The sequence below is a fragment of the Bidens hawaiensis genome, unplaced genomic scaffold (genome assembly GCF_021521415.1).
Source record: "Bidens hawaiensis isolate Kalapana, Puna unplaced genomic scaffold, B.hawaiensis_p1.1 tig00018346_1, whole genome shotgun sequence".
In the NCBI taxonomy this organism is placed as follows: domain Eukaryota; kingdom Viridiplantae; phylum Streptophyta; class Magnoliopsida; order Asterales; family Asteraceae; genus Bidens; species Bidens hawaiensis.
Genome location: NW_027492772.1, coordinates 438,517 through 446,716, shown reverse-complemented (window position 1 = coordinate 446,716; position 8,200 = coordinate 438,517). Strand labels below are relative to the sequence as shown.

Genomic DNA, 8,200 nt, shown 5'->3' with positions numbered 1-8,200 from the left:
TAATTCAAAAAAAAATTATAGGTTATTTTAGAAATAAAGCTAAGAAATACAATGAAGGAAGCTTACTCGAAATACAAGATTGCTTGAGAAATGAATCACGAGACAAATAATCAAGTATAAAAAATCAAATAGGCAATATTTCTAGGAATCAATTAATATACCCAAATAAACATCTTAGACATACTCCTAATTATAAACCTTTCTCGAATAACTGAACCTATCACAAACCTTACACGAAACTGTCAAATAGTTCCCAAATATTCAATCAAGTATACTTTGAAGTAAAGTATGCTTGAAAAACTTCAAGAATACAAAGTGTTTTAGAGAGGAATTCTAAACACAAAGTGTACCCGAAAAGCAAGATTTTGAAATCACCAAGTATGTTAAGAAAACACTTGAAATTTTTCAATGTATGCTCGGAACATATAGTGTGCCCGGACCCTATGTTTTCCCAAAAACACTTGTAATTTCAAAGAATCATATTCACAAATAACACATATCTTGCTAGAATGAGTTCAAACAGTAAAACAAACACCTAAGTATGCTATAAAGTTTGAAATCATATAAAGCTTGCTGGAAGTAACATATTCAATCACAAAGCATGCTAGTATGACTTAAACAACCTACAAACAGATAAGTTTGCTAGAAAGTTTAGAATTCAGCAAAGCTTGCTAGTGAACAGTAACATATCAAATAGCTTGCTAGTAAACAGTTGTACTTCTGAACAAATGTTAGACAGTAGAAACTATATAAAAGCTTGCTAGAGGTTTCATATGCAGCATTTAACAATGCAAAGCTTGCTAGAAACAATTCAAATATCCTACAAACCAGTTAAGTGTGCTAGAATAACTTGAACTTGTTAAAGCTTGCTAGTAATAAAAATTCAAATTCCAAGTATGCCAGAAAGGGTTAAACTTCAACTAAAACAGTCAAGTCTACCCGAAATAATGTAAAACATCAAAGCATGCCCGAAATTGATAAACTTAGACAAACAACATCTAAGTGTGCTCAGAAAGGTTGAAAACATTAAACCTTACCCGAAAATACATATTCAAACCTTTTGAATGTAAAATGCCACTCTTTTTGACTTAAACCAAATATCAAACATATTTAACATTAAAAATCATTCTTTTAAGAGCAAATGGGGCATTTAGAGATAAAACTTTAGTTATCATTCCTTTCAAAACAGTTTCTTTCCTCTTATGAAAAAGATCTCAATCATGGGATCATATTGACTAAGTAGCTTCTCAATACTTCATTCTCAGCATTATTATGACAGTTTAGACAGGTTAACAGCAGGTCTAGACTTATCATGAATTTCATTTCTTTGGTGATATGATTAAGGTTCATTTATTATGCATAATACTGAATGGATAACACATGCTGTTTTATGATGCTCCATATCTATTCTCAAGGCTTATTTGGCTTTCTCCAGATCACCCCGAATTGACTCCGACCTCCAGATATATGGTCAAAAGTTTTAATGACAGAACAGTTTAAAGATTTTGATATTTCTTTTCAACTTATACAAACATATGTGAGGTTGAAAGTTAGACTTATTGGCCATACAAGCTGGACTTACATGCCTTTCATTCGGAATGTATAAAGGACTTATATGATTGCCTCCACCCCTATAGGTCTATAATTAACCCTCATGTTTGCATTTTTATTTAGAAAAATTTGTGAACACTTATCAACTTTCGGTAGAGATAATATTTGAAATAATGTAGTTCACATTTGTTCTTTGTCATTCTCAAGTAAGATATTTCATTTTTGGTGACCAAATACCAACGGGCTCGTGTATGACAGGATATTCACTTTTCTGCCTATCATTTGGAAAGATGTATCTTGGAACATGCAGTGACAACAATGTAACTACACATTAAGTTTAGAAATTTCTTTATGTTTATATCACCTTAGATTTTACATGGGAAAGCAACCATACATGTCAATGATTGTACAAAGTGTCTTTTTAGCCTATTAAATCCATATGATTGGCTAAGCAGTCAATGTACTATCATTTCCCAATTTAAAATTCAGACACCCCAATTACTCTTAGTTGTCAGGTAAATGGCTATTCTGTTTATCCACAAGTGGTTAACAGGACCAAACATATAAGAGAATACATGTCCTTTCAACTTAGAGTTATTGACATAATTTTAGGTGAAAGAATAAAACACATCACTATTGCCCCGAATGCTTTCAGTCTTTAAGTTAATGGCTATCCTTTACATCTAAAAATAGATGACATGACCAAACATATACAAGTATATGTCCTTCCAACTTGAGCAAAGGACATAATTTTCAGCAAAAGTAACTCTTTTGAGTCTTTTCATTGAAAATCCCTTTTTAAGCTTCTATAAAGCTTTGAGCTGAATAGTAGTATCATATCTCAGCACCAGTAAACAACATGCTCTTGTTTTATCAAAATTGTTTTGATCAAAAGGTTTCTTAAAAGCCTTCATTTGAGCATATCTTTTTGACATGAAAACACATTTTGACACAACCACAAGTGTAGCATATGCAAATCATAATCATCAATGACATTATTAAAACAGGCAGACATCACAAAATACATAGTCTAACATATCCTAACAATATCTCATCAGATATAACACATAATCAAGATATCAGACAAGCATTCATGTAAACAGATCAAATCAGGTACTTATCTAGATATCTGAAATGCCCCAATGAATTAAAACATATAATTAAACAACTTGCGGAAAATAGGCCCATTTTTTTTATAAAATTTCGACATGATCTATTGGTAAAATAAACAACCCTCAAGATACATAAACCTGCTTAGACACCCAACGAAACCAATACAAAAGTGACCCAAACATACATGGACACTCCGACTCTTAATAAACCAATATGGAGCTTATACTCCAAAACACCAATATAGTCACAATGTAAAGAAAGACTTTACAAAACGACTATGCAAAATTATGCACTGCACCAACTCCATGTTCCCATCCCATTGACCCGGTCCATTGATTTGATCACCATCCAAAACTATCACATAACATCACCCAATGATTAGTCATCTCACAATTCAATATTTCTATAGCCTAATCACCATACATATACATGTAAACATGTGATTATCATCTAAACCAAATGAATGGAAATGGCTTATTTATTTACTTATCTTTTAAGTCGAGTTAAGGAACTTCTTTGACCCTCAGTTACCCTAAGAAAATGTCACCAATTAATTTTCCAATAAGATATGCAATCCAATCGACCCACTTAGTTCACATATCATAGCCGCCTCCATGTATAAAAGACTCTCTATACCTGCGTATCACCACCACCACAACTAATTAGACGAAGCTAAGTGAGGACTCATATTATACATATAATATACATATTTGATTCATAAAAACTTAAAAGCGTATCAAGCTTCACACCTGCGGCACGACTCCAAATGCGATTTAAAACTCCCTTTTATACGTCCATGTTCCCTTACTTCTCCCGACCCCAACAATGAGTCGTTTCACCTATGATATCCTTGTTTATACGAACTGAAAACACTACAAGACACCATTAGTAGGTTAATTCGCACCATAAATATTAAACAACATAACACGTCAATATTAATCGTATATCACACCACAACCCATTTGATTAACAACTTGCTATTACCCTCGTCACGCACCATTATTAAGTTTGTAAGTTTTCTTCTCGTCTTTGTTCTAAAATCGCCTTAAACGCCATATGCGGTCAAAGTATATTTAAAATGGGCTTGTGACACCATGATTACATCAACCCCCGCAACTTAACCAAAATCCCACCATTTAGTTTATACTAAACAACCCATACCTCATCCCCAACTCATGTAAAGAGTTTTGTCACCTTGATGTCTACAACCATACCCAAGACACACCCAATGAGTATTTGGTTAATCCCCCAATAGTTTTATATATACAATAAAACTCATATTCCAAAATAGCCTTGCGTAGCTGTGTAAACTCAATATTTTCAGCCACTTACAGTAGCTATTTCATCTCAACTAAAAATTTTTAGTAAAATAGACTCAAGGACCTTTCCGTTGATATATAAAACGCCTCAATCGGACATCCGGTCAATTTATTATGAATATTTCAAAACCGGATAAATTATTGAATATGCTGAATTTTCAGCACTTATAACACACGACCCTTTATCAATTTGCACCATTTCTTTATGGGTTCAAAACCCTCAATCGACGTCAAGACGATAAGACATTGTTTGGTTAAACCATGCACAAGTTATTATAGTAAAACACCATAATTATAAGAATCTCTATTCATTATTAAGACTATTCTAATCAAACACAAATTTGAGTCACCCACCTTTGCCCGTAGGAATGTCTTTGCTTTGTTACTCGTTTGACCCGTTGTCTTCCAAGCTATGCCATGCCTATCTTGACAACAAGTCAATGTCATAATCAAATAGAGCACACATTACTCATTAGCACTAATTGGGTTTATCATAACCTCATGCTCATTAGTTTAACTATTAAAACAAATTATGACACACGAGTAAAACGACTTATACACAATTTCACTACTTTAGTAGTTTAGACATTTCATCGAACACCTTTTCGGCGTGAGATATATTTCACCATTGTAATTATCAATTATATGTTTATCCTCTCAAAAATACACATTCATAATCTCACTTTATTAAATCGAACTTCACCGCATAGACTTATATTAACAAAACCTAATCATGGTTCATCTTTGCATTCACACCCCCACTTACAAATTCATGAAATTAACACTTAATCCATGACTCAAAAGTTACATTCATTTATTCTATCATACAACTTAAGGTTTTCTCCTCAAAATATAGCATCACAAACCCAAATTTCGCAGGTTTGGAACCATAAAACTCAACAACCCTACTCCATGAATTTGCTAACACCAAGATAGAAGATTTAGATACCTGTAACTCTAGAGATCAATGGAAACTAACAAAATCACCCTTGAATCCATTGAACTCGCGATATGGGTGAAGGATTTTGGCCTCCTTCTTCATCTCTCTCCCTTTCAGCTCTGCTTGAAGACACCAGGGGTTTCGCCCCTGGTTATAATAATTCCAACCCCTTTTTTGTGTTTTGTTAAATTTCTCAAATACCCCTTTAACTTTGCTTTGCTCAAATAACAAGTTTGGTCCTCATAAATTTTATTTTATGTTTACTCTATAACACACTCGGTAATAGAGAGTTCGAGGAAATTCCAAAAAACTAAATTTGTCGTATGCATTTCCCATATGCTCAAACCCTCTTTTAAATTGTTAAGTTATATTATCTCGTTAAATAATATCTCAGTTTAAGATATATATATTTTATAGAATAAAAGCATATATATATATATATTAAATCTCAAAAATTAGGGTGTTCCAATATCAAACACATTCACTGATAATTTTCTAAGCATCAAAAATACCTAGGATTAACAGTTAATCAATTAAGCTCGTATTAGTGAACAGCAAACAGAAGCACATTCAAACACAACAGTTACTTAGATCCTCTACCTAAATAGTAAATTAGCACATAGTGGCACACAACATTCATTAAAACTTTGAAAAGATGTCAGTTTGCACAACAAGCACACATCATGAATCATACTTCATTAGAGTTGATCATCCCCAGGGCTTTCAGAAGAAAGTTGAACCTGGTTCTATCAAGTGGTTTTGTGAATATGTCAGCCAAATTATCACTTGTATCCACTCTTTTCACCTTAATTAATCTTTTTTCACTACAATCTCTTATAAAATGATGTCTGATTTCAATGTGCTTAGTCTTGGAATGTTGTACAGGATTCTTAACAATAAAAGATGCATCAGTGTTATCAATGTAAATAGGGGTGTTTAAGAAATTCATACCATAATCCAGCTTCTGATTCTGAATCCAGAGGACTTATGCACAGCAGGTAGATGCAGCAATATACTCAGCTTCTGCAGTTGAGATTGACACTGTAGTTTGTTTCTTTCATTGCCATGACACCAATCTGTCTCCCAAAAATTGACAACCTCTAGAAGTAGACTTCGTGCTCATATTGCACCCATCATAGTCACTATCTGTGTTGGTAGTTAGATCAAAGGACTGATTCTTTGGATACCAAATTCCTAGATCCGGTCTTCCCTTCAAATATCTAAAGATCCTCTTCACTGCGTTCATATGAGAAACCTTAGGACTTGACTGGAATATTACACAAACACAAACAGCAAACATGATATCTGGCCTTGAAGCGGTTAGATACTTTAGAGATCCAATTTTTACTTAGTATTCATGTTCATCCGCTGGCTCCCCCTTTTCATCTTCTACCATCTTTTCTTTTATATCCATAGGAGTTGATGCAGTTTTAAGGTCATTACACTTGAATTTGTCTAATATGTCCTGCACATACTTAGACTGGTATATGAAAATCCCATCAGTCTTCTGTTGAACTTGCAATCCAAGAAAGAAGTTAATTTCTCCCATTGAGCTCATACTGTACTTGGATATCATCACCTCTTCAAACTCCATGCACATCTGTTCATTGGTTGACCCAAAAATGATAAACTTGCAGCAAAAGCAAATATCTTCCTTTCTTCTTATAAAAGAGGGTCTTGTCAATAGCTCCCCTTTCAAAACCATGTTCAAGTAGATGATTTGATAACTCATCATACCAAGCTCTTGGAGCTTGATGCAGTCCATACATGGCTTTGTTTAACTTATACACCCTGTTAGGATAATCAGGGTCCTCAAATCCTGGTGGCTGAGTTACATACACTTCCTATTCTATTTTTCCATTTAGTAATGCAGATTTGACATCAAGTTGGAACACCCTTATATTCTTTGAGGCAGTATAAACTAAGAAAATTCTTATTGCTTCAAGTCTTGCAACTAGTTCAAAGATTTCCTCAAAGTCTATCTCTTCTACTTGTAGGCATCCCAATGCAAAAAGTCTGGTTTTGTTCTTAATCATAATACCTCTTTCATCCCTTTTATTCCTGAAAACCCATTTGGTTCCAATTGCATATCTATTTCTTGGCTTGTCTACAAGTTCCCAAACTTGCAGATCTCTAAATTAAGCCAACTCCTCTTGCATAGCCTCTACCCAGCTGTTGTCCTTTAATGCTTGAACAATGTTCTTAGGTTCTATTTGGGATAGAAAGCAGGAGTACAAACAAATGTTTGCAGATTCAAATGCACTTCTTGTTACTCTTTCATAAATGTTTCCTATGATATTTTCAGGAGGATGATTCTTTTCAACATAAGAGGATTGAACAATTACATCAATGGATACATTAGAATCAAGATTTGTGCCATTGAGGTCATGTTCATCAATGATTAAATCAGTTGTTGCATCATTAAACTCTTGTGCTTCTTCATTGTTCAGTTGAGAGGTATATGCACTATTGTTTCCAAAATTCAAATTTTGAAACAAGTCCTCAAATCTTGCATTTCTTCTTGCTTCTTCAGTGTTATCAGGATCTGCTTCATTCAGATGATTATTATCCTGATTTTCTTGATTATCTAGATCTACTTGTTCTTTATTCTGATCTTGAACTTGATCTGGAACTTGTTCATTTTCAACAATTGAAAGATGCTTAATTAAATTGTATTCTGGTCCTTTTTCAGCAACCTTTGAACACAGCTTGTCCAAATCAAGTTTCTTTGAAGATTATTCTGTAATCACACTTGTCTTATACATAGCTTCATCAAAGTCCTCGGGATAAATATTGAAGGATATGATTAGCTTTTCAAGATCAAACAGCAATGCAGCACCATCGACTGTATTGAATTGATTTTCATTGAACACAATATCAGATTATTCAATCACACTCAAATGATCTTTCACATATACTCTATAGGATTTTGAGTGTGTAGAGTAACCAACAAAGAAGCAGTCCAAGTATTTTGCTTGAAACTTGTTGAGATAATCCTTGGTGTTCAATAATGAATATTTGCATCCAAATGGCTTGAGAAACTTGATGTAGGGCTTTCTTTTAAACAAAATCTCATAGAGAGTTTTGTCTTAACTTTTGTTGAGAAGCACTCTATTCTGAACATAACAGGCTGTGTAATTGCCTCTGCCCAAAAAGTAACAGGCAGAAAAGCATCAGCCAACATGGTTCTTGCAGCTTCTATAAGTGTTCTGTTTCTTCTTTCTGCAACCCCATAATGTTCAGGAGTTCTAGGAGCAGAGAATTGTTGAAGAATTCC

The 8,200-nt window shown here is 33.8% G+C and overlaps 1 long non-coding RNA gene across 1 annotated transcript; it reads right to left on the bottom strand.

Annotated features, from left to right (window-relative positions):
- Nucleotides 1-3,633: 3,633 nt before the first annotated feature.
- LOC143555836 (uncharacterized) lies at nucleotides 3,634-5,346 on the bottom strand. Its single transcript, XR_013139267.1, has 3 exons — nucleotides 4,933-5,346; nucleotides 3,859-4,404; nucleotides 3,634-3,708 (listed from the first exon to the last, which is right to left on the bottom strand). It is a non-coding gene; the product is annotated as an uncharacterized LOC143555836 (long non-coding RNA).
- Nucleotides 5,347-8,200: the final 2,854 nt, after the last annotated feature.